Source organism: Eublepharis macularius, chromosome 15 (genome assembly GCF_028583425.1).
Source record: "Eublepharis macularius isolate TG4126 chromosome 15, MPM_Emac_v1.0, whole genome shotgun sequence".
NCBI classification, from domain to species: Eukaryota; Metazoa; Chordata; class Lepidosauria; order Squamata; family Eublepharidae; genus Eublepharis; species Eublepharis macularius.
The window spans coordinates 31,023,646-31,048,649 of NC_072804.1; the positions used below are offsets into that span (position 1 = coordinate 31,023,646).

At 47.0% G+C, this 25,004-nt stretch overlaps 1 protein-coding gene across 1 annotated transcript in view; it reads right to left on the reverse strand.

The window, feature by feature from the left end:
* Positions 1–24,377, reverse strand: part of NCMAP (non-compact myelin associated protein) — a 33,734-nt gene extending 9,357 nt beyond the window's left edge. The window contains exon 1 of the mRNA XM_054999538.1: positions 24,265–24,377. The gene's annotated coding sequence lies outside the window, so the exon portion shown is untranslated. The remainder of the gene's footprint in view (positions 1–24,264) is intronic.
* Positions 24,378–25,004: the final 627 nt, after the last annotated feature.

A 25,004-nucleotide genomic window follows, 5' to 3' on the forward strand; every position in this document is an offset into this window, starting at 1 on the left:
TGACAGAGTGGGCACAAGTGGCAGCTGCTGAGCCGTCTGGCCAATCCCCAAACAGGCCAGGTATGAGTGGCAGAAGTGGGAGCCTGCTTTTTACTTCTTCCTTGCCTCCATCAGGAGTGGGTGGAGCCATGGGAAGTCACCTCCATTGCCAATTGACTAAGACTGCCCCTGAGATCATGATCTAGCTGTTGCCTGCTTCCTAAATGCAGAACCAAAGCCCCCAACCAGCGGACACGCAGAGCCCAGAGGTTGCCAGCTCCAGGTTGGGAAATTCCTGGAAATTTGAGGGGAGAAGGGCAGGGGCTGGGGTGGGACCTCAGCAGAGTAAAATGCTGTTGAGTCTGCCCTCCAAAGCAGCCATTTTCTCCAGGGGAACCAATCTCTGTGGCCTGGGGATCATTTGAAATCCTAGGAAATCTCCAGCCACCACTTGGAGGTTGGCAACAAGTCCCCCCCCCCAATAGTTTTCTACCAAAAATCTGTTTTGTACGATCAGTTCCCAGAAGTGGTCACTCGCATGCAACATTCATCAGAGAAGATGCTTCCCCCACCCCCCAACACAGCTGTAATGCCTGGAGCAGGTTCCAGTTTGGCAGAATCTCTGGCAGGTCCCCTGAGGTCTGATTTAAACAGGCAAACGCAAAATCTGTGGGACTTGGCATTGGGATAGGCCAAGTTTTTTCTCCTTGCCCACTTAATGTTTCAACTGGGCCTCAGATTCTTGACCTCAGTTCTAATAACAATTATCATCACAGTTGGGGGGCAGGGGTCCACTTACCTCAGGGCTGCTGTTTTCAGTAGATTATTTTATTTTATTCCCTTCATTTAATGCCACGCCCCCCCCCCCGCCTTTCTTCCCGCTGGGAACTCAAAGCAGTTTGCATCGCTCCCCTTTCCTACATTTTATCCTCACCACAACCTGTGAGGCAGGCTGGGAGTGTGTGACAGGCCCAATGTCAACCAGCGAGCTTCCACGGCAGTGTGGGGATTTGAACCAGGATCTCCCAGATCCTAGGTCAATATTATCACCACTACAGCACATTGGCATAAAACACACACCAGCCCTTAGATTGGATGTTGCGGTTCAGCTGGCTAAGCTGAAAGACTGGCTACCAGCCAGGATTTACAAAAACGAATCAGTTCCAGTGAACACCCCCTCCCTTCTTTTTATTCATGCCTTACATAAAGAGGCTTTTCTCCCGTCCTCTCTCAATCTGCACAGCACCTGCTTGTCTTTCTTGCAACAGGAACCTGACTCTCAGACTTACAACTTTATGAAGGAGTGGGTGGGGAAACAGCACACGGCCACTTCTGATTTCTCTGCGCCCAACACCAGGGTGCTGTCTGGTCTCCCAGGTGATCACCAGGAAGCAAGATAGTTTGATGCTGGGCTGACTCCCCTCTTTTCTCAGACTTGTCAATTTGAGCAGAATTTCCAGGATGGCGAAAGAGAAGAGGGCCAAGAGAAGCTCTCTCTCTCTCTCTCTCTCTCTCTCTCTCTCTCTCTCTCTCACACACACACACACACACACACACACACACACACACACACACACACACACACACACACACACAAATGCATGTAGAGCACCACAGGTTATTGCCAAAATCAGCATCTGAGTGTACGGAAACCAGCCACGGGCTGGTTGGGTGTGCATGCACATGGACGGATAGATAGGCATGCCCTTAGTCTGAATCTATCAAAAACAAACCCATTAGGGTGTTCATAAAACTCATCGAGTCCAGCCCCATGGCCCAAATCCACTTTCCTGTACATCTTTAGGGCTGTCCTTGCGTGCTGCCTGAAATGAATCCTGGGCAAGACTCTTTGCAAATGAAATGGTGGAGCCTTGCAGAGGAGCAGTCTCTGTTCTCAATGGCTCCCGTTCAGTTCAGTGGGACTGTGACAAGGAAGAGCACCAGCATACGGGCCGAACCTCTTTGCCTCCAGCCCCTGTGAGTTTCCCACGCTCATTTCTTAGCTTTTTCCAACTGGAGTAAACAGCTGACATTCCCTCCTCTAGGAACCAGAGTGCTGTGCTCAGAATCACCACTGTGGCAGAGGCTGAACACCACATGGGGGAGAGAAGAAAACACATGGAGCTGCCTTATACTGAATCAGACCATCGGTCCATCAAGGTCAGTATTGTCTACTCAGACTGGCAGCAGCTCTTTCTCATCACCTACTGCCTGGTCCTTTTTAACTAGAGAAGCTGGGATCCGAACTTGGGACTTTCTACCTGCAAAGCAGAATCACTCACAGCTCCTCTCTTCTTGCTCCATTATCTTTTCCTCCTGTTCTTCTCCCAAGGAGTTCAGCTTGGCAAAGAGAGTGTTCTTTTTCCGCATGCTATCCTAATTATTATAACCCTGTCAAGATAAGTGCCATTGAGAGACAGTGACCAATCCAAAACAGCTGGCCCAACCACTAGGCAATCATTTTGAGAGGTGCCAAAAAGATGAGAGAAGCTTCCTCGGCTGGCTTGAAAGGGCACTTGGTGCCAACTGGCATCTACAGTTTCTTATCTATTCACTCTGTTCTTCTACAAGTGACATGAAGAAACCTGGAGGGCTTTGGAAGAACTTAACTGTTTATTTTTACATTGTTCATTTTGAATGCCCAGTAAGTAAGACGCTCATTCTAGACTTCTCGCATTTCTCTCTACTGAACAGGGAGGGTTCCAAAGTACCTTAAGGCCAGCACTGTGATCCAAAGTTATCCCATTAACTTCAGGGTAGGGATGTGCGTTTCGGCATTCAGAATGCCGAAAGAATGCCGAAACAAAAGTGTTTCGGCTTCTTTCGGGGAATGCCGAAACGTTTCGGGGAATGCCGAAACGTTTCGGGTAGCCGAAAGAAAAAAGCCGAAACGTTTCGGGATTCTTTCGGCTTTCTTTCGGCTTTTCTATGGGAAAATGCCTCCGTCTTCCAGGACGTCTGGAGGAGGCATTTTCCCACCGAATAAGCCCAAAATTGGTGGGGACCTTCCTCTAACCCTTCTCTAACAACCACCCAAGTTTCAGACAGATTGGACTTTGGGGGGCCATGTTATGGCCCCCCAAAGCAGGTCCCCCCATCCTCCCATAAGAAAGCGAAGGAGCAGCATATTGTTAGCATGCTGCTGCTGATCTTTCTTCATTATTTCCTATGGGGAAAAAATGAAGAGGCAGGCTTCCTTTGCCAGGGGTGGCATTTTGCATGCAAAATGCCCCCCAGCCCTCAGGGGCCCTTCTCCCACCCCTCCTCCCACCCCCCACCAAGGCTCAGCCTGCTCCCACTTGGGGGGGCCATTTCATGGCCTCCCCAAGTAGGTGCTCTAATCTCTACCACTGACAGCTGGGGGAGGCTTGTGTTGCCAGGGGTGGCATTTTGCATGCAAAATGCCCCCCAACCCTCTGGGGCCCTTCTCCCACCCCTCCTCCCACCCCCCACCAAGGCTCAGCCTGCTCCCACTTGGGGGGGCATTTCATGGCCTCCCCAAGTAGGTGCTCTGCTCTCATCTCTACCACTGACAGCTGGGGGAGGCTTGTGTTGCCAGGGGTGGCATTTTGCATGCAAAATGCCCCCCAGCCCTCTGGGGCCCTTCTCCCACCCTTCCTCCCACCCCCCACCAAGGCTCAGACTGCTCCCACTTGGGGGGGCCATTTCATGGCCTCCCCAAGTAGGTCCTCTCAGCCCCTAAAGTCCACCCCTTACAGCCCCACACAAACCCAATTCCCCCCCAGCTGCCACACACAGACCCAAATCCCCACATTAGCCCCTCACAGACCCAAATCCACCCCCACCTGCCCCACACCCATAACCCCAGGAACAGGCTGGCAAAGGCCAGCCCTCTCCCTTTGTTCCCTATGCTGGGAACTTCTAAACTCTCTTTCCCTGGGCAATTCTGCACAGCCCAGGGGTGCCACAATGGTGGGCACACTTCTGAGTGCCAGCTGGTCCCTGTGAAAGAGCACCTGAACCACAGACACCCTCCCTCAAATTCCCCCACCACCTACAGAGATGGCTGGCCAGCCAGCCCCATTGTTCCCTATGATGGGAACCAACTGCACAACAAAGAATAAAACAAGAACAACACAAAATAAAGTTTTAAAAAAATTATATTCTCCCTTCCAAAGTACAAGTAGGCAAAGCATTATGACACATTACACCAGCAGTCCCCCACACAGAAAAATTAAAACAAAACTCACTTAACATCAGAGAATCACAAAGCATGATTCCTGTCAAAAACACTTTATTTCTTGAACAGCTTTAGGTTACACAGCAGGGGGGAACACCAAAGGGCATGGCAGCACTATCTTACACAAAAATAACACAACTCACTTCACATCAGAGAATCACAAAGCACAATTCCTGTTAAAAACACTTTATTTCTTGAACAGCTTTAGGTTACACAGCAGGGGGGAACACCAAAGGGCATGGCAGCACTATCTTACACAAAAATAACACAACTCACTTAACATCAGAGAATCACAAAAACACAATTCCTGGCAAAAACACTTTATTTCTTGAACAGCTTTAGGTTACACAGTAGGAGGGCACAACAGGGCATGATAGCAATGTACTGCAAAAAATAATACAACCCACTTCACCGTTTTTGACAGCAATTGTGTTTGTGTGATTCTCTGATGTGAAGTGAGTTGTGTTATTTTTGTGTAGTACACTGCTTTCCTGCTCTGTGGTGCCTTCCTAAAGCAGTTACAGAAATAAAGTGCTTTTGACAGCAATTTTTTGGGGTGATTCTTTAATGTGAAGCGAGTTGTGTTATTTTTGTGTAAGATAGTGCTGCCATGCCCTTTGGTGTTCCCCCCTGCTGTGTAACCTAAAGCTGTTCAAGAAATAAAGTGTTTTTGACAGGAATCATGCTTTGTGATTCTCTGATGTTAAGTGAGTTTTGTTTTAATTTTTCTGTGTGGGGGACTGCTGGTGTAATGTGTCATAATGCTTTGCCTACTTGTACTTTGGAAGGGAGAATATAATTTTTTTAAAACTTTATTTTGTGTTGTTCTTGTTTTATTCTTTGTTGTGCAGTTGGTTCCCATCATAGGGAACAATGGGGCTGGCTGGCCAGCCATCTCTGTAGGTGGTGGGGGAATTTGAGGGAGGGTGTCTGTGGTTCAGGTGCTCTTTCACAGGGACCAGCTGGCACTCAGAAGTGTGCCCACCATTGTGGCACCCCTGGGCTGTGCAGAATTGCCCAGGGAAAGAGAGTTTAGAAGTTCCCAGCATAGGGAACAAAGGGAGAGGGCTGGCCTTTGCCAGCCTGTTCCTGGGGTTATGGGTGTAGGGCAGGTGGGGGTGGATTTGGGTCTGTGAGGGGCTAATGTGGGGATTTGGGTCTGTGTGTGGCAGCTGGGGGGGAATTGGGTTTGTGTGGGGCTGTAAGGGGTGGACTTTAGGGGCTGAGAGGACCTACTTGGGGAGGCCATGAAATGGCCCCCCCAAGTGGGAGCAGTCTGAGCCTTGGTGGGGGGTGGGAGGAAGGGTGGGAGAAGGGCCCCAGAGGGCTGGGGGGCATTTTGCATGCAAAATGCCACCCCTGGCAACACAAGCCTCCCCCAGCTGTCAGTGGTAGAGATGAGAGCAGAGCATCTACTTGGGGAGGCCATGAAATGCCCCCCCAAGTGGGAGCAGGCTGAGCCTTGGTGGGGGGTGGGAGGAGGGGTGGGAGAAGGGCCCCAGAGGGTTGGGGGGCATTTTGCATGCAAAATGCCACCCCTGGCAACACAAGCCTCCCCCAGCTGTCAGTGGTAGAGATTAGAGCACCTACTTGGGGAGGCCATGAAATGGCCCCCCCAAGTGGGAGCAGGCTGAGCCTTGGTGGGGGGTGGGAGGAGGGGTGGGAGAAGGGCCCCTGAGGGTAGGGGGGCATTTTGCATGCAAAATGCCACCCCTGGCAAAGGAAGCCTGCCTCTTCATTTTTTCCCCATAGGAAATAATGAAGAAAGATCAGCAGCAGCATGCTAACAATATGCTGCTCCTTCGCTTTCTTATGGGAGGATGGGGGGACCTGCTTTGGGGGGCCATAACATGGCCCCCCAAAGTCCAATCTGTCTGAAACTTGGGTGGTTGTTAGAGAAGGGTTAGAGGAAGGTCCCCACCAATTTTGGGCTTATTAGGTGGGAAAATGCCTCCTCCAGGCGTCCTGAAAGACGGAGGCATTTTCCCAAAAAAAAAAACCCGAAAGAATGCCGAAAGAATGCCGAAAGAATCCCGAATCCCGAATCCCGAAAGAGATTCTTGTTTCGGCTTTCGGCTTTAACGGTAGAGAATCTTGTTTCGGGTAATCCCGAAACAAGAAAGCCGAAAGTTTTTTCCTTGCACACCCCTACTTCAGGGCAGAGTAGAGATTTGAACTCAGGTCTGCCTAGGCTGACGTACTAACCACATCATCTGTCTATGAAAGCATTCAGAGACATCAGATAAACACAAAAATGCTACTCTCTGGGACTCCTTTAAATTCAAAGGAATAACTGGTTACAAAACACAAGATACAGAAGTGCTTTCTCCTATCTGTTTCCAGTTTCCCGGGGAGCATACCATAGGTGAGAGATACAATCCTAGAAATTTCCATGTAGATGGAATGAAAAACAAAAATTACAGCTAAAAATATGTTCCCTGCTTAAAACAAGAAACGGAGGTACTAATGGGGGGGAAACTCCAAGAGAAACTGCAGCCCAGGGCTTTATAGAAGAGAAAATGAGATGTCTTTCCTCATCACCCAACTCCCTGACCAGGAGGGTCCCACTCAAAGGTCTCAGCCTGCAAGAGACCTGCAATTCCGTCTTCTGACCTGTTGTCCTGGTGACGCAGTAAATAGATGTTTGAATTCCAGATTTCTTGGTTCAAATATGACAGCACCTTGCCCAGGCATTTAATACTCCACTAGACTGGAGTGCTCTGGTAGTATAATTCCTGAGGCATCTTTTGGTCTACTCTTCCATTAGAGTTGGACACTTTATCTATCAAAAACAGTGGGAGAAATCAAGCCAGGCCAGACCCTAGAGATGAGCCAAAAATCTGTCTAGCTGGTTAGAAGCGCAGGTGAGGAAGGCCTAGAATTTACCAGCTTGTCAGACTCAAATATGAGTTACATGTGCCAACGTTACCAACCTTCACAAGGGGAACGAATGCAAAAGACAGTTACAGGAAGCTTTTCTGTGAGAACGGTTTGAGAATTACTGCCCAGAGAGGACAGGAATTGTGGCCTTGTGCTCCGACAGGGAATGTGTTGTTCACCTCAAGTTCACACATGCCTCTGGTTTGCTTCACAGTTACATACTTGTGTTCTTGAGGACAAGGTGTAACTTGCTGTACCTAAGGGCCTTGCTTGATAAACGTTCTTCAAACATACAAATCTTCAACTGTAACTTATGTTTCTCATGTTAGGGAAAACATCAACTCTGAAAGGGTATTTGAAGTCAGAGAAACGGGGAGGGGGGAGGGCCCTCCCTCCCATGTCATTTTCCCATCCTTAAATACCCCTTCACTCTTCCCACTGCAATCGGTTGGCTTACATTGCATTCTAGATCTTATTGGGGCCTGGGCAAGATGTCCTTCAGTAAGTCTCTGCTCTATACTTGGCATGTGCCCCCTCCTTTGCACACACATCCACACAACACTGGAGGAGGGAGTGAAGCCCCATACTCTCACACTCAAACAATCAATCAAAAGAGTTTATTGTCTATAGCCATAGGCTGTAACAATTCACCAAACATTGACTAATAAACAATTAAATCCATTATCACACTTTGTATAGGTTACTAAAATTAATTAAAACAATATGGTATGCCAAACTATCCCAGGAGTCACGAATAGAGATGGGCACGATCCGCATTACGATCGGAAAAAACCCACGATAATGGCGATCGCGACCTGGTGGATCGTGATCATCCATGGCCAACAATCCAGCGATCGGGAGAGGCCTGGATCAGGGTGTCCGGGCTCGGATCGGGGATTCAGACACTCAGGCGCCAGCAATCTATTCCCCTGGCAACGGAGCCAGGGAAATGCCTGAGCTGTGTTTGCCCTCCTTTTGTCGCTCTGGAAACCCGAATGGAAGCCCAGCTTTCCTTGATCAGCAGGGCTTCCTTCCAACCACGGAGCAGCAAAGCAGTCACCAGTTTGGAGAAGACACCCAGGGGAGGGAGGGGGAAGGGGGTGTTCTGTAGCCATGGGCACTCCAATCTCATCCCTGCAAACCCTGATAGGCAGCTCTGACGGCCAAACACAGACGGCCAAACACAAACACAGATGCCGCCGGCATCACCCACCGTTCCTGTATCGCTGGGAACAGCGGGGCGCCCCTCCGCTTTTGCCTCCACGATCCATGATCCGCAGATCGAGAACGGGAGATGATCGGTGTGGATCGTTTATTTGGGATCGTTGCCGGCCCCGATCCACGATAAGCTGGATTGTTAATTTTTTTTGGATCGTGGCCATCTCTAGTCACGAAACAGCCTCATTCAGTACCACCTTAGATCTTATCTTTTGTCTCACACTCATTTAAGGCCCAGCATTGGCAGGGTTGGAAAGGAGCTGCTGGAACTTAGAAAGGCCCCTTAAAGAGTCGAGCTCCATTCCTTCCTGCAGGTCCCATTCCCCCACTCCCAACAAACGAAGATCACACGGTAGCAGCCCACAAGCCATATTTCTCTTCTGCAGCATCTCTGGTCAGCTTGATATAGTGAGTTGAGTGTCAGCCTAGCTTCTGAGAGACCCATTTCAAATCCCCACAGCAGCCCTCTAGATGACCATGGGGCAAGTCATTTTTTCTCATCCCAACACACTCAAAGGCTGTTGGCATGAGAATGAAAGGGGGGGGGGGAGTTAACAATGAGGCAAGCTGCTTTGGCTCTCCACTAGAGACAAAAGTGGGGTATGAATATCTACATGAAACATCAGTAAAGAGTCCAGTAGCACCTTTAAGACTAACCAACTTTATTGAGGCATAAGCTTTCGAGAACCACAGCTGTCTTTGTCAGATGCGAAGACAGCTGTGGTTCTCAAAAACTTACACTACAATAAAGTTGGTTAGTCTTAAAGATGCTACTGGACTCTTTAATATTTTGCAACGACAGACTAACACAGCTAACTCCTCTGGATCTATGAAACATCAGCAAAGCAAAACCTTCCAAAGACCCCACTGTGCAAATGGGTAAGATTGGCAGCTACCTGTATCCAAGCATTCCCCGGGATGGCCTCCACCTTCTGGAATGGCCTCACTGTAAGTTTATCATTGTGTGTATAACAGATGGGGTTGCCAGCTCCAGGTTGGGAAATGCCTGGATATCTGATGGTGAAGCCCGGAGAGGGCAGGCAGGGGCCTTAGCAGGGAATAATGCCACCAAGCCCACCTTCCAAAGCAGCCATTTTTTCCAGGGGAACTGACCTCTGTAGTATGGAGATTAATTGAAATTCCAGGAACTCTCCAGACCTCACCTGGAGGTTTGCAACCCCTTTTTTTAGTAAAGAGAATAGGGTTATAGTTTTAACAGCTGCAAAAATGTCCGTCGACTTTCATTGCAGTGTTTATTGTATTATTATACTGCTTTTACAGCATCGTTCTTGGATTTTTGTAATCCGATTTTAATGTGTTGTTGGTATGCTTTATGCTGTTCTTATTACAAACAAGCAGTCAGCAGTTGGCCCTCTGCCAGGCATGGCAACACGGGATTCTGGCAATGTGTTCTCGAGGTGTACAGAGGTGTAGCATGGCGTATGCCACCCTGGTGCCTCACAGACAAGGTCATCAAGCTAAAATTGCACAAGCAAGTCAAACATACATTTGAAAGACACTCGAAAGCTGTACGCATGTGTACCAGAGACCTGCCATTCACTCAAGGCTCCCTATCCAAAGATACAAATGTATGTAAAATTAAAACCCAGCTGCAACCTTTCTCAGAAAATGGCCACCTTCAAAATAAACCGTCCCTCCCTGCCCAATCAAAATTATTTTTTCAGAATGCCAAAATTCAGTTTCCACTATAAAAACATTAGCAAAATTCAGGTGTCTACTTGCAAGGTCCAACCCAAACACATTGCTTGGGCAAGAAAACTCTGTCCTGAGGTGTGAGATCGGCACACATCTAACATGTATATAGTAAGGGGAGGGGAGTGGTGCAGCTTTCAGGATAAGAACATTCTGGAAGAAACCAGACCACTGGAGGCAGATATCCAACCTGGTCTTATTTGTGCCCTGTGATGGAAATGCTGAACAAGTGGAATTTGGAGCCCTGTTCCCAAAATACAGTGGACCACATACCTCGTGCATGTGTGAATGCTCATCGATTTGTAAGAAAGAAATGTTTACTTTGCATTTGAAACTGAGGACAAGTACCTGAATAAATGTGAAATTTATATTACGTGTTCAGTTCTACATGCATTGAATGTAGCATGAGAATTTCTCAATGAACGTATTTTTTTTAAAAAAATCAAGTGCACACAGAATATGGATTGTACATGAGTTCACTGTGACATGAACAGAGCTTCTGTCTCTCATTTTGCAACTGTTAATGTCACAGACAGAAAATTTAGGCGTGGGAGGCCCACATTGAAATCGGCACAGCCTTGTATATACACTTATTCATCTTCAAGAAACCCAGTGCCTTTCCCCCACCTGGCTCTATTCTCCACAAGCTGTTCATTTCTGCACAGCTTTCTCAGAGGGAAACAATTTCCGTCTCCCTAGTTATTGCAATGAAGCACCTCGCCAAGGTAGTGAAGGAGGAGACACTGACCGGAAATTCTCCTCTCTCCAATTTTCTTGTATGACTCACACCAAGGTATACCCCAAGTTAAAAGAGCCAACCCAGATCAAATTCCACATCAAGTGGCATCAGGGAGGAGTTATGTACATCTGCAAACAGATACATGAAACTGGTTTTCAACTGGCTGCACTGAATGTATACAAGCACCGTACTAATCCTTCTCTCACCGAAGCTCCAAGTAGTTTCTGAGGCTTTTTCTTAGAGAGGAGGGAGATTATAGTGAAGGCTTCAAAAGGAAAAAAATTAAATAGTGGGAGGCTATTTACTCTCCTAAATCATGAATCATGGATTCTCTCTCTCTCTCCCCCCCCCCCCCGTCTCCTGGGAGCACTGCTAGTCAGCAGAGGGCCCAACTAAGAAGCAAGAAAGAAATGTCTGATTCCAGATTAGAGATGGGCACGAACTGAAATATGAACCAAAATTAAGCATGAACCAGGCCGGTTCGTGGTTCGCAAACCACAGTTCGTCAGATCCCATTTCTGACAAACTGCCACGAACTTTTGGTTCATTTTGGTTCGGTTTTTGGTTCGTCACTGCAGACCGCCTGGTGCCAATCAATCAGTTTCCTAGGCAACAGGAGATGGACTTCCTGAAGACCTTCTGCTGACCCGGAAGTGAACTTCTGCTGGCCCGGAAGTGATGATTTTCTGACCTGGATGTGATGCTTTCAGGAACCAAACGAACCGGTTCACGAACCAGTGGCAGGTTCATGAAAGTTCGTGGTTCGTGATATTTGACGAACCATGAACTGCATGGTTCGGTTTTTTTCCGGTTCGTGCCCATCTCTATTCCAGATGAGTAGCTGTATTAGTCTGTTTCTGCAAAATAAAACAAGAGTCCCGTTAAAAACTTAACAACTTTTATTCCAGCACAACCTTCTGTAAGTCAAGGCCAACATTAATGCAACTTTATATCCACTATGGATGTATACTTCACACATCTGATGAAGTGAATAGTGACTCACTAAACTTGTTCAAGGAATACATTTTATTAGTCTGTAAGATACCACAGGACTCCTGCTTGGTTTCGATTGAGAAATACTTTTATTTATATTTATTTTATTTACTTCATTTACTTCTCCCCAATGGGGACCCAAAGCGACTTGCATCCATTTATCTTCACAACAATTCTGTGAGGTAAGTTAGGCTGAGGGTGTGTGACTGTCCCAAGGTCATCCAGCCAGCTTCCATGGCAGAACAGGGAATCACATCTGAGTCTCTTAATACGAGTAACTAGCACAGGATTTAATCATTTGTTAAGTGGAGGAGTAAACTTTTCAGGCTATATTTCTTTTTAGATTTTGTATGGAACATATGTGTGTTCTTCTGCATGAACTTTAACTACAGGTGTCACGTTTACCCTAACCTTCCTCCAAGGCATCCAGAGTTCTCCTTTCCTCCAGTCCTCACAATAATCCTGCAAGGTAGGCTAGGTTGAGAGAGAGAGAGAGAGAGAGAGAGAGAGAGAGAGCGCATGAGCAACTCAAGGCCACTCAATAAGCTTCATGGCCAAGTAGGGGTTTAAATCCAGCTGTGTTCTGATGTGAGGTGGCTTGGCATAGCAGATAGGAGCATGAGCTGTTCTGGGTTCAAATCTCACCCACGCCACTGACTCACCAGGTAGCCACTCTCTCTTGGTGTCAATATTCAATCAACAAAATGGGGATACTAATTCTCCATAGGAAGATAAATGCTAAGTCTTACTACTGTGCTGTTAGCGTGCACATTCCCTTACCTCCCAACGATTAGTTGCTGCTAACAAGGAGGTAGAGCATGCAAATCACATCAGGACACAGGTAAGTTTTCCTTGATGTTAAGAAGGGGCTTTTCTGTAGTACCCTTGCATTTGATGTACGATATCATTTCAGCCTCAGAATTAGAGCATCAAATATTTTTCACCATTATCGAAATTGAAGAAATCAGAACAATGGACTCTATGCTGCCTCAAAGATAAAGGAAGTTGTTAGGAAGCCTCCTTTTTTTAAAAAAAGTTATTTACAGCTCAAGTGTCACCCCCCCCCAAAGATAAAGTCACTTCCTAAAACCACTTTCTATAGTACTTCCTCAATTAAAAAAAACACTGCATGGTGAATATAATAGCTCCCTGGTTTAGTTGCCAAAAAGCAGACACTTTCACACCCATATCGTATTACTTTCCTTACCCAAAAGGTAAGGAAAGTACACAACATTGCCAAATGCAGGTTCCATTCCTTCCAGGCAAGACTTAAAGGCATATGCTAAGCACCTCTATGAACCTGCACATACACTGTTTGCATAAATTGTTCATGTACCACTCTCATACATCCACATGTGCACATGGTTTTTATTTGGCACACCTTTACCACTGCCTTTCCTCTAAGGAGCTCCTGGCAGTGTACATGACCTACCTTCTCCTGCATTTATGCCCGCAGCAACCCTTTAAGGCAAGCTAGGATGAAAGAGAATTACCAACCTGAGGTCACCCAGGAAGTTTCATGAGAAGCAGTGATTTGAACTCGGGTCTGCCCAGTTAAGGATACCAACGGGCTTGGGGGGAAGTGCCCTGCCCTATTAACAGAGGTTAAAGACATGGAAATGGGCAGTGAGTGCTTTTCATGGCATAAAGGTCAATAACATACCCTGGTGAGTAACACCTCATTTAAGGGGGCAGGACATTTTTTCTCCAGGCAGGTGGCAATAGGATTGCCAGCTCTGACTTGGGAAATTCCTAGAGATGGGGGGGAGGCAGAATTTGGGGAGGGAGCTTAATAGGGATGTAATACCACAGAGTCCACCACTATCCTTCCAAAGCTGCCATTTTCTCCAAGCGAACCGAACTGTGTAGCCTGAAATTCAGTCAGAATTCCAAGAGTACACCAGGCCCCATCTGGAGGAAGGCAACACTAGTTGGCAACCGTATCCCTGGCCCTAATCCTCTAACCACTAAACAACACTGGCTCTCTACCCACCAATCAATAATTAACAACATTCGATAATAATAACATTCGATTTATATACTGCCCTTCAGGACAACTTAACGCCCACTCAGAGTGGTTTACAAAGTATGTTATTATTATCCCCACAACAATCACCCTGTAAGGTGAGTGGGGCTGAGAGAGCTCTGAGAGTGCTGTGACTGACTCAAGGTCATCCAGCTGGCTTCAAGTGGAGGAGTGGGGAATCAAACCTGGCTCTCCAGATTAGAGTCCTGCTGCTCTTAACCACTACACCAAACTGGCTTTGAGATTATAGAGACATCATGCAGCACAGTTTATTACTACCTAGGCAAAGCCACTGGTGTTAAATCAAGGGAGTCTCTTGCAAATAGTATCTTATGATACCACCCTTCCCTTTTAAGCACCTTCTCTTCCCATCTGAGGCTACACTTCTGAGTTAAAGACATCACTATGTTGTAATCTCTCTCTGTTTGAGGTGCTGAACCTTCCAACTGGCTGAGCCACTGGGATAGTTCAGAGTGTTCAGTGGTTCAGGCAACAAAAGGATTTACAGTCCAGTTTCTGGGAGGGAAGGGTAAACTGTCAGTTTGGCTGGGCTTAAGACCTCACACAAAGTATGCCTACAGACTAGTAGAAGAGCCTCAGACAGTGGCCTTCAAGCCACGGATTGGGACTAGGGTTGCCACTCTTCAAGTGGTGGCTGGAGATCTTCCAGAATTACAACTAATCTCCAGGCCACAGAGATCCGTTCCTCTGGAGAAAAGGGCTGCTTTGGAGGGTGGACTCTACGGAATTATGCCCAGCTGACATCTCGTCCCTCCCCAAAGCTCACCTTCTCCAGGCTCCACCGCCAAAATCTCCAAGAATTTCCCTCCACTGCCACCACCACCTCACTCCCACCACACACTCCTTCAACACATCACAGACATTCATAACCTGAAGCCTCCCTCCCCATGGATAATGTCATAACTTTGGGTCACTCGGCTTTCCATCATGTGTTTACAACTTGTTGGATCCCCCACAGCCCTCTAGGAGGGTTCTGTTTTTGGCAAAGCTGTAGGTGTCTGGTACTAAGTAGAGGAGAAACAAAGAGATAGGAAATCCAGAGGACAGGAGGCTGAAGGAAGACCTAATGATTGGGAATGAGGAACTTGAAGGAGGGTTAGGTAGAGGATAAAGCATCCAGAAAGATACAGAGAAGAAAGGGGATTAAGGGAAGAAGCAGTAATGGGAGGGAGGGCTTGAAGAAATATCACAGCACTTAAAATCAAGAAAAAGAGAGCGGAAAGGGGGACCAGTATAGTAAACACCGTGTTTATCTCTCTGCAGTATTTCTTAAAGTCACTGGGATTAAAAATGCTTTCAGTAACAAGCTGTGGAAGGAACCTTTTGTGGTTGTAACAATCTGTGCAAGATAAGGACAGGGAGGGGGAAAGGAGCTGATAAGCAAATGCAAGAGATTGTTTCAGAGCTTTGAGTTCATTCTTCTTGCTTATTAGCAGCAGTTATGTGTATAAAAACAAAACCAAAAGCTCAAATGCAACCTTGTTGGCTGCAAAAAATAACTAAAAATGAAGTTATTAAGAACTGGATTAGTGCATAGATGCAGAGGAGTTAGCCGTACTAGTCTGTAGTAGCAAAAACAAAAAGAGTCCAGTAGCACCTTTAAGACTAACCAACTTTATTGTAGCATAAGCTTTCGAGAGTCACAGTTCTCTTCGTCAGATGCATTAGTGCACGGATTAGTGCAGGAGCCCTTGCTCCCGATGGGAGAGGAACCCCTGCTCATTGATACTAAGTATGAGAAGATGTAGAAAGGGGAACAGGGGAAAACAGGCACTTTGTATATGCTCAGAGTAGGTTTCCCAACCTCCAAGAGAGACCTGGAGATCTCCTGAAAATTACAAGTGATCTCTAGACAGAGGCCAAATGACAACATGCTCTTCCCTCACAGAAGCAAGACTGCAAACTCTTTAGTCCCTTGCTCAGTCTGTGCTACCAAACTAGCTCAAGCAATCGGCATCAAAGGCTTGTTTGCCACAATACAATATAGATTCTATACATTCACATAGCACCTAGTTCAGATTTTGCCTCACCGCTTTGGGCAAGCCACCATTTCTCAGCTTTACTCCCTGCATTTACAATATGGGACCCTGCAAGAACGTTCCTGCACATCTCTCCTCTTGCACAATGTGTGAAACTGAACTGTTCAGGTGGGCTTTTGCATAATGGAAACAGAGGTGGAAAAACGGGATTCTGCAGGAAAAGCACTTTCTATGAAGGCAATGAAGTTGTCATTTTAATTGGCTGTGCAATTTTTAGACAGCTTTCTTTAACCTCCCTTATTACTGTTTCGATTTCATTGTTCTTTAATATGTGTGATCTAGTTCTGTTGCATCGTTCACTGTATGCATTATACTGTCTTTACTGCATTGTTTCTTATTATTCTGTAATTCAGTTCGAGTCTCAATGAGAGAGGAGGATGACAAAGTAAGTAAATAAATATTGTCCTACCTTACAGAGCTATTGTAAGAATTACTGGACATAAGCAAAGCTCTTCAAAACTCTCTCAAAGCATGAGATATATACTTAGGGGTCATTTCGTAGAAAAAGAGCTGGAGGAACTCATTAGTATAACTCAGTAGCATAACTCATTAGCATATGCCACTCCCCTTGACAGCACTAAAAGTGTGTCATTAGCATAACTGATTTGCATATGCCACACCCCCTGACATCACCTATCCTGGCTGTTTTGGACCTAATCCTGGCTATTCAAGACCAAAATTGGGCCCAAAATGGCAAAAAGGGGCTGAAAATAGCCGAAAAGGGGCCCAAAATGGTCAGGATCAGGCCACTGCTGAACAGGAGAGTGATCCACCACCTGTCAAGAGGCCCGATCCAGGCTGTTTTGGCCCCAATCCAGGACGAAAGGGGCCCAAAATGGCTGAGTCAGGTGGGCAGGGCCACCTGACGTGACTTCTTTAGGGAACGGTCAGAACTGCGTTCCTGCGCATTTCCCCTTGAAATGAGCCCTGTATATACTAAATGTAATTAATTACCCCCTTGTACCAGTGACTTCACTTTCCTTTCATGCTTTGATCTCCCTATAAAGAAAATGCTTTTCTGATTCAAACTGTAGCCATGTTTGAAACTTTGGTTCAGGAAAAAAGGCCTCAGAAGGTTTACAGAGCTTGCTAGCAGCTTCAGTACACAGCGACCTTGGAGATAAGAGTTAGCTCGTTAGCAGAGCCTCCATGGTACAGCCTTGAGCCAATTAACATTCCTGAACACTAAGCGAATCTCACACCTGTGGGAAAGAGGTTGGGATCAAAGCTGCAGATTGGTTTCACTTCTGCCCACTCATGTGCTCACCCTATCAATGATGACATCAATCATTGGGGACCTGATTGGCTAACATGCCTGAGCCAATTAGGTCCCTAAACCCATAAAACATGTTAGCAACAAAGAGAAGGAAGTCTAAGGGCCAAGCTACAAGTGACAAATGACACTTGAACAGCAAGTGAACAGACTCACGTGTATTCCTCCCTGTTCACTTGCGCTCCACTTGATCACTACAGGAGGAACAGGGAGGAATACACGTGAGTCTGTTCACTTGCCGTTCAAGTGTCATTCGTCACTTGTAGCTTGGCTCTAAGTCAAGAAGTCTAGTCAAGTCTCCTGTAGGATGGCTGGCCCTCTGCAACCATCTTTTTGGCTGCCGTCATGGATATGAACAACTAAAGTCCTGTCTCTCTCTATGCAAGAGACTGTTATTTGCACCTGTGCCTAACTTGTGTTTTGCTTTCTGGAACTACTTGGTATGTATAGTTAGAGCTTAAAAGCTAAAGTTTTATTATTTTTATTCCCACGGTCTGTCTTGTCTGTTTGAATATCTTTGCACCTTAAATAAATAATTATAATTTTTATCTTGTATGGTTCTTGATTCTGAAACCTCAAAAAGCTAAACCAGTGTCTTGATCCTTATTCAAGAAAACTCTGCTTGCAAGTCACCCTTGCAAGGTAGACCTTCTGTTTAGTTCCCTGACAAGCCTGGAAATTTGCTCCTGTGCCTTGGGATAGACTAAAAGAACTGGTGGAAGTTATTGAGGGTAACGTGAGAGTAGTTGCAGATTGGTAATTTTGTAAAGTTCTGTTTAACGAAGACATGGAGCTCTGTGTGTGCTCTCCCCTGCCTTGGGCAGGAGTGGCGGACCCCTGAGCTCTTTGACACTCCCACCAATATAATTTGATTCACACCTCTGCTCCCCCTCCCATGCATGTTTATTTATAAGACCCCCACAAACTTATTCCCACATGCAAAAGCATTGGATTGCAGACTCAACCCCTATGCTACACCAGTTAGCTGAAGATTTTCCTGATGTCACCTCATTATATCATGACTTTTCTTGAGACACAGTGCATGGAGCACATCATTTTAAATCTAATTTTGTCAAAATGGAAAAGCCATGATGCTGGGACATCATGCATTGGCTGGAGCCAGCAACAGTTGTGGACCCTGTGCTAGGCACAACCAGGGCTTTTTTTCAGCTGGAACACAGTGGAACAGAGTTCCGGAACCTCTTGAAAATGGTCACATGGCTGGTGGCCCCGCCCCCTGATCTCCAGACAGAGGGGAGCTTAGATTGCCTCACATGACCATTTTCTCTGAGGGCAACCCACTGAGTTCCACCACCTCTTTTCCCAGAAAAAAAGCCCTGGGCACAACCTTGTCCCATCCATGTGGCCTGGAAGAAATTCTTGTTCAACACAAACCTTAGGGAGTTGCATACTCAGCTTAAGGTGTCCGAGTTGGTAAAGTGCAACCAGCAAAGCAATCAGAATGTTAACTGGTGTTACAAATGCCTCTCTTCTGCATGAAGAAATGACAGATGTCCATAGCATACCTCCACAGAACTAGCACAATGGAGTGCTAGAGTGTTGGACTAGTACCTGGGAGACCTGGGTTCGAGTCTGTACTATGCCATGGAAGCTCACTAAGTGTCCTTGGACCAGTTGATCTCTCTTAGCCTAGCATATTTCAGGGGGTTTTCTTATGGTATAGATTAAATGGAAGAGGGGGAAATCATCTTGTAAGATGCTCTGGGCTCAACTTTAAAGCCTGGGTGGCTTTAACAGTCATTCCCAAGGCATCCTGGGAACTATATGCAGAGCTAGAAATATCTAACAGGGAATTCACACCCACACACCCCCACGTCAAACTACAACTCCCAGTTTAAATTACTATAAAGCCAATGTAAGTTTGCAACAAAAATATGCCCTAGTTTAGCAGATCCTGCTTTTAAACTTGTTGTAGTTTTCAGGACCCGCTTGTACAGCCATTCCACAGTACTTTCTTCTTTTACCACATTAAAATGAAAGAGCCGCTAATCAGTCAACAAAGAGCAAGTTTACATTTTGTTGGTATTTTTAGTATTCACAAATATAGATCGTTACTGAGCCACAGCCTGTATCTCATGGCCATTTTGCACATTCTGCCCAAGCAAACCCCGATGCTCCCAGGTGTGTTTAGCTCCAATGATTCCACATCAATAGTCACAATATTTACCAACATTAACCATTCCAAGATATCGCTATGCTTTGGTGCTACTCAGATTTAACATTTTACCATCTGCACTGATGACAGGAAGATACAAAAATATTCCAGCTTATTGTAGATGTTGTCCCTGCTCTGATGATTTGATTGAATCCCTGGCTCATGTACTGTAGCACTGTAGATTTTATTGTCAAAGCAGCATCGAGAGCAATCGCCTTTCTGAACAAGTACTCAGACAGAGCAGCATCAGGCCCCTCCATGTTTCATGCTCAAAACACTGGAAGTTTGCAGCACTGGGAGGAAGGGGCTAGTGAGGGCACAGTCTTGAAACGGCCATTCCAGAGTCAAGGACTAATACCACTGGACAGAGTATGAAGGGCAAGAAGACAATACAGTATTTTCAAAATGTCTTAAATCTCTTTATGGTTGAAAAGTCAATTCTCATGCTAAATAAACAAATACATTAACATGTCAAAAGCAGATGTCCTGCAAGAATATCAGTAATAGCACTGGACAATAATAGAAACTGCAAACCAGCATGGCGTAGCGGTTAGAGCAGGGCTTTTTTTCAGCTGGAACGCAGTGGAAAGGAGTTCCAGCACCTCTTGAAAATGGTCACATGGCCAGTGGCCCCGCCTCCTGATCTCCAGACATAGGGGAGTCTGGAGATCAGGGGGCGGGGCCACCGACCATGTGACCATTTTCACCAAGGGCGATTTAAACTTTAAAAAAACTCCCCACTTGTTCCAGCTGACCAAAACTAATGTCATTGTGCGGTCCTGAGTCCCACCACTGAGTTCCACCACCTCTTTTCCCAGAAAAAAAGCCCTGGGTTAGAGTGTGGGACCAAGATCGGGAAGACCTAGGATTGGTTCCCTGCTCTGCGATGGAAGCTTGCTGAGTGGTGATTTTGGGCCAGTCACACACACAGCCTTTCAGCCTAACCTACCACAGAGGGGTTTTGTGAGGATAAAATGGAGGAGAAGAGAATAATATGAGCTGCTTTATGTTACCATTGGGGAGAAAGGAGAGTATAAATAAAGTAAATAAAAATAGAACAAGGCCTTCAACTTGTCCTCTTACATTTGGGGAACATGAGCAGGCAGGGGGAAGACAGGAAAACATCTCTCCCTTCCTCTGCCTATATCGGACTCCCTGATGGAAATGCCTCCTATTAGTGGAGATTTACCACAAGACTGGATCAACTGTGTTTCCCACCTTGGGACAAAGACAACGTAAAAATATTTTAATCAAAACACACACACACAGTGGCCAATCCAGTGCAGTCAAAGACCCCCACTGAAGTTGCCCCTGAGCAAGTGGAATCTGGAGGTTCCATTTAGCCAAAACAGCAAATAGCCACTGAAGGACATTTCCTTCAACAGCCCCCTTTAAAGTCATCTAATCAAGCCTGATCTCGTCAGATCTCAGAGGCTAAGTAGGGTCGGCCTTGGCTAGTAATTGGATGGGAGACCTCCAAAGACCAGGGCTGCAGAGGCAGGTAATGGCAAACTACCTCTGTTAGTATCTTGCCATGAAAACCTCACCAGGGGTTGCCATACATCAGCTATGACTTGACTGCACTGTCTACCATCAATCTCAGGCCAGTTTGGCAAGGGATCTTGATGGTGTTTTGCCGTCTTCTAGGCATGGAGTAAGGGTTCCTGGGCGTGTGTGTGGAGGCGGGGGAGAGATGTATTTGTGAATTTTCTGCATTGTGCAGGGGATTGGACTAGGTGACCCTAGAGGTCCCTTCCAACCCTATGATTCTAATCTTACAGCCAACACTGCCTGCCATGGGAGCAACTTCCACTAAGTTTATTTCGAGTGAATTCCCTGTCTTGTATTTAGCACCCACCAATCTGCTCAGGTGACCCTGAGTTCTAGCATTAGGGGAGGGAAAGCTCTCTTCACTTATTTACTCCAACCTATGCACAGTTTTATAAACCTCTCATATTATCCCTCTAGACATCTTTTTTCTAAGGTAACATCCCCATTCTTTAGCATCTCTTCACAGGGAAGGAGTTCCTTGATCATTTTGCTTTAATACATGTTTTCAACCGTATGATATCCTTTTTTGAGATGGGAGGTTGGCAAGCACCAGAACTGTACAGAATATTCCAAATGTGGACTCAGTCACCAACCACCACCTTTCCACTGCTATATTTCAGCATCAAGAAACATGGGATTAAATCTACACAGCTGTTCCTATCATAGGACAGTGGTTAAAGTGCCAGACTATGATGCAGCAGACCCAGGTTCGAGTCTCCACTTGGCCATGGAAGCTTTGTGGGTGTCCTTGGGCAAGTCGCACACTCTACCTAATCTACCTCACAGGACTGCTGTGAGGATAAAAATGGAGGAGGAGAACTACATATGCCTCCCTGAGTTCTTTAGAAGAAGGGCAGGATAAAAATGTACTAAATAAATTCATTGTGGCGTTTACACTGCAATCCTAAACAGATCCTAAATCAATGGATTTAGGAGGGCATAACTCTGTTTTAAGATTGTACTGTAGATTGCCAGCTGTCCTGGGGTAGGGGGAGGGAGAGCGATCTGTTTCTTTTTATTGAACAAAGGTCTGAAATATAGAAATCAGCTAACAAATTTTCATGGCAGAGCAGCTAACTTGGGATCATTTGCTAATTGCTGTAACTTAACTATTAGAGGGACTGTATATTATGTCTGTATTAAGTATATCCTTTTGTCTGTCCTGAATTAAGTACTGGCAAAGTTTTTTTGGCACCAGAAACAGGAAATCTAATCCGTGCCACTTTGTGTTAAAATACGCATGAATAAGAGAGTCTGGCACCAGTTTGTTTGGTGAGTAGCATAAATGAAGTGTGAAAGTCAGAACACAACAGTTTGCTCTGTAAGGATAACAAAAATGGGCCGCCTCACAAGGCGGCCATCCCACACAGTAAGATCTGTGCAAATATGTTCACTCAAAAAAGCTAATGGAAGAAGGCAAGGAGAGCTGTCAAATTCCCTTATAAATGTCTGCCAGACACAATCTCAGTTTGGATAATGGTTGCCAGAAATCTGGAGAGATGTCAACAGATGTACTTTACTGATACATATTTTTTGGAATCATTCATGGCCACCCCATCTCTCCACCTCACAAAACTAAAGAGCACCAAAAATCTGCACACACACCCCTAGCAGGACTGCTGACAGTTCAGCCTCTATCCCTAAATCAAACCACACAATCCAGAAAGCAGCTGATGTCCACATATAATGACCTTGTACTCCCACCGGGAAAATATTTCCAGGTAGTGCATTTCACTTTTTTTAAAAAAAGAGGTGCTGGTACCAATTTCCACCAATTCTCCCCTCAGGACTTGGAAGAGCCCCCTCCCCCAAAGTGCCATCGCTCAGTACCGGTGCATACCACCACAAAAAAGCCCTGGTTCCAGGTATCTCCAAGAAGTGAGCCAAGCTGCATGTCTCTCCTCTCAGACTCATGGGTTCCAAGAACCCCCAGAGGTTCTTATTTCCAAATTACTTTAGTTGCACTTCTCCGGTATCTTCATCCAAGAAACAGGTCTTTAAAAACATCATCCTAAAATGGCCAAGACTCTGACCTGGATAGCCTAGGTGATCCTGATCTTGTCAGATCTCAGAAGCTAAGCAGGGTCAGCCTTGGTTAGTGATTGGATGGGAGACCGCCAGTGAAGACCAGGGTTGCCAAGGCAGGCAATAGCAAACCATCTCTGTTAGTCTCTTGCCATGAAAACCTCACCAGGGGTCACCATAACTCAGCTATGACTTGAGGGCACTCTCCACCACCAAGGCTGCTCAGACACAGGAACCTGCATATCAGAGGCAGCCCACTGACCTATCAAGGTCGCTATCATTTACTCTGCCTGGCAGTGGCTCTCCAGTATCTCAGGCAGAGATCTATTCCCATCAACCTACTTCCTGATGCTTTTAAAGGGAGATTCCAGGGACAGAACCTGAGACCTCCCGCGTGCAAAGTGGGTGCTCTGCCACTGAGCCACAAAGGAAAGAGGGGGGTTGTTCTCTCTTGTAGACTGTCCTGTTGTGCTTTCAGCTGCAGCTAAACACACACTAAGTATAAAGTCCGGGACAACTGCCCCCATTGGCACCAACAGCTGGGCACGGAACGGCTTCATTCAGTGAAGCTTTTCCTGGCAAGGAAATAAAGCAGAAGGAGAAGCCTTGCTTTTATCACTCGACCGTCAAAAGCAAAGAAGAGCATGCCAGAAGAGGGCAACATTTCAAAGGTTTCCCAGGAGACTTTCTTTGAGCCGACTCTGAAAACACAGAAGGAAGCAGTATAGTAATAAGGGAGAGGGTGCCTCTGAGCTTGTGCAGAAGCTCCGCGGCTATAATCCCTCTGCGGGATTAGGAGCTTCCAAACCCTTTGTCTCTCTGCATGCATCTTTAACAAAAGAATATAAGCAACAACGTTACAGCTCTGGCACACGTTAGCGATAGTTGCGCGCGTTAACTTCTGGCACCAGGGAGGAAGGTGGGAAGGCTCTGCCTTAAGGGAAGGGTCGCATGTGGCTACGCATGGAGTACATGAAAGTAAAGGACTTTTGTGTTCAAGGGGGTTTATGCCTATGTAACTGGCACAAATGCCTGCCTGGGAGTAAGTACCCACTTTAACCGGGATTAAGTTCCCCAAAGAGAAGTTTACTCCCAAGTAAGTGTGGAGCGGGCTGCAGCCTAAGGAATCCGCGCTGTTTGCGAACTCCACCGGGCTCCGCTGAACTTACCCCGCACTAAGCCCGGCGCCTGCAAGCGAGGCCACCCGGGCTCGGGAAGGAGGAAGCCCCCGCCACGTTCAAGAGGACGCCGCTGCCTTACCCGGGAGGAAGCCCAAGCACACACACGGGAGAGGAGCGGGCTGCAATCCCGCTTGACTTGGGAGTAAAGCGCTCGCTACAGTCGGCGGGGTTCCTCTTGTTCGACTTCCCCCGGAGGGGAGGGTCCTGGCTCGGCTGCTGTGACTCTCCCGCCCCCCTCTAGGCACCCACCTGCTGGGGGGAGAGGGGAGGCCGGCCGGGGGCGCTCGGCTCAGCGCGGGCTGCTCCGGGCGGGCTGCTCCATGCCAGCTTCGCCTCCGCCGCCGCTTCCTTCCTCGCCTGCCTTTGCGCAGCCGGCTACTCCCTGGCGCAGGTGATCCAGCCGGCGGGGACTGGCCCGGGGCCAGGCAGGCCACCGGCTTGGCCCTCCCTTCCCTTCCCTTCCCCGCCCCGGCCGTGGGCGCAGAGAGGGAACGCGATGCAGCGGCCTCTCCCTTGCTTAGCCGTCGCTCAAAGGTAGGAGGAAAACTTCCCAGGTTGGCATTCCCCCGGGCTCTGCTGTTCGGTTCCCAGGGCGCAGGGAAGGGCTGGCAGAGTGCATTCCGCCAAAAGAGCTTTGCCAACCTCCAGGTCGGGCCTGGCGCTTTCTCAGAATTAGAACTGATCCCCAAGCAAGAGATCAGTTCCCCTGGAGAAAAGGGCTGCGTTGGGACGCACACACGATGGTTGCACCCCAGATCTCCAGGGATTTCCCAACCTGGAGTTGGCAATGCTACTCCAAACAGTTATCTTTGGGGCTGTCTCATGTCACAAAAAAGGACGGAATGCATGGGTTGAAATGTGTGTGTGGCAGTGGCACCCCGCGTTCCAACTGCGTGGATTTTATAACGGAATGGGCACCGCACCAGGTGGTCGCCGTAGCTAAGTCAGCTATGACTTGAAGGCGCTCTCCATCACCCTGGGCATGTTTA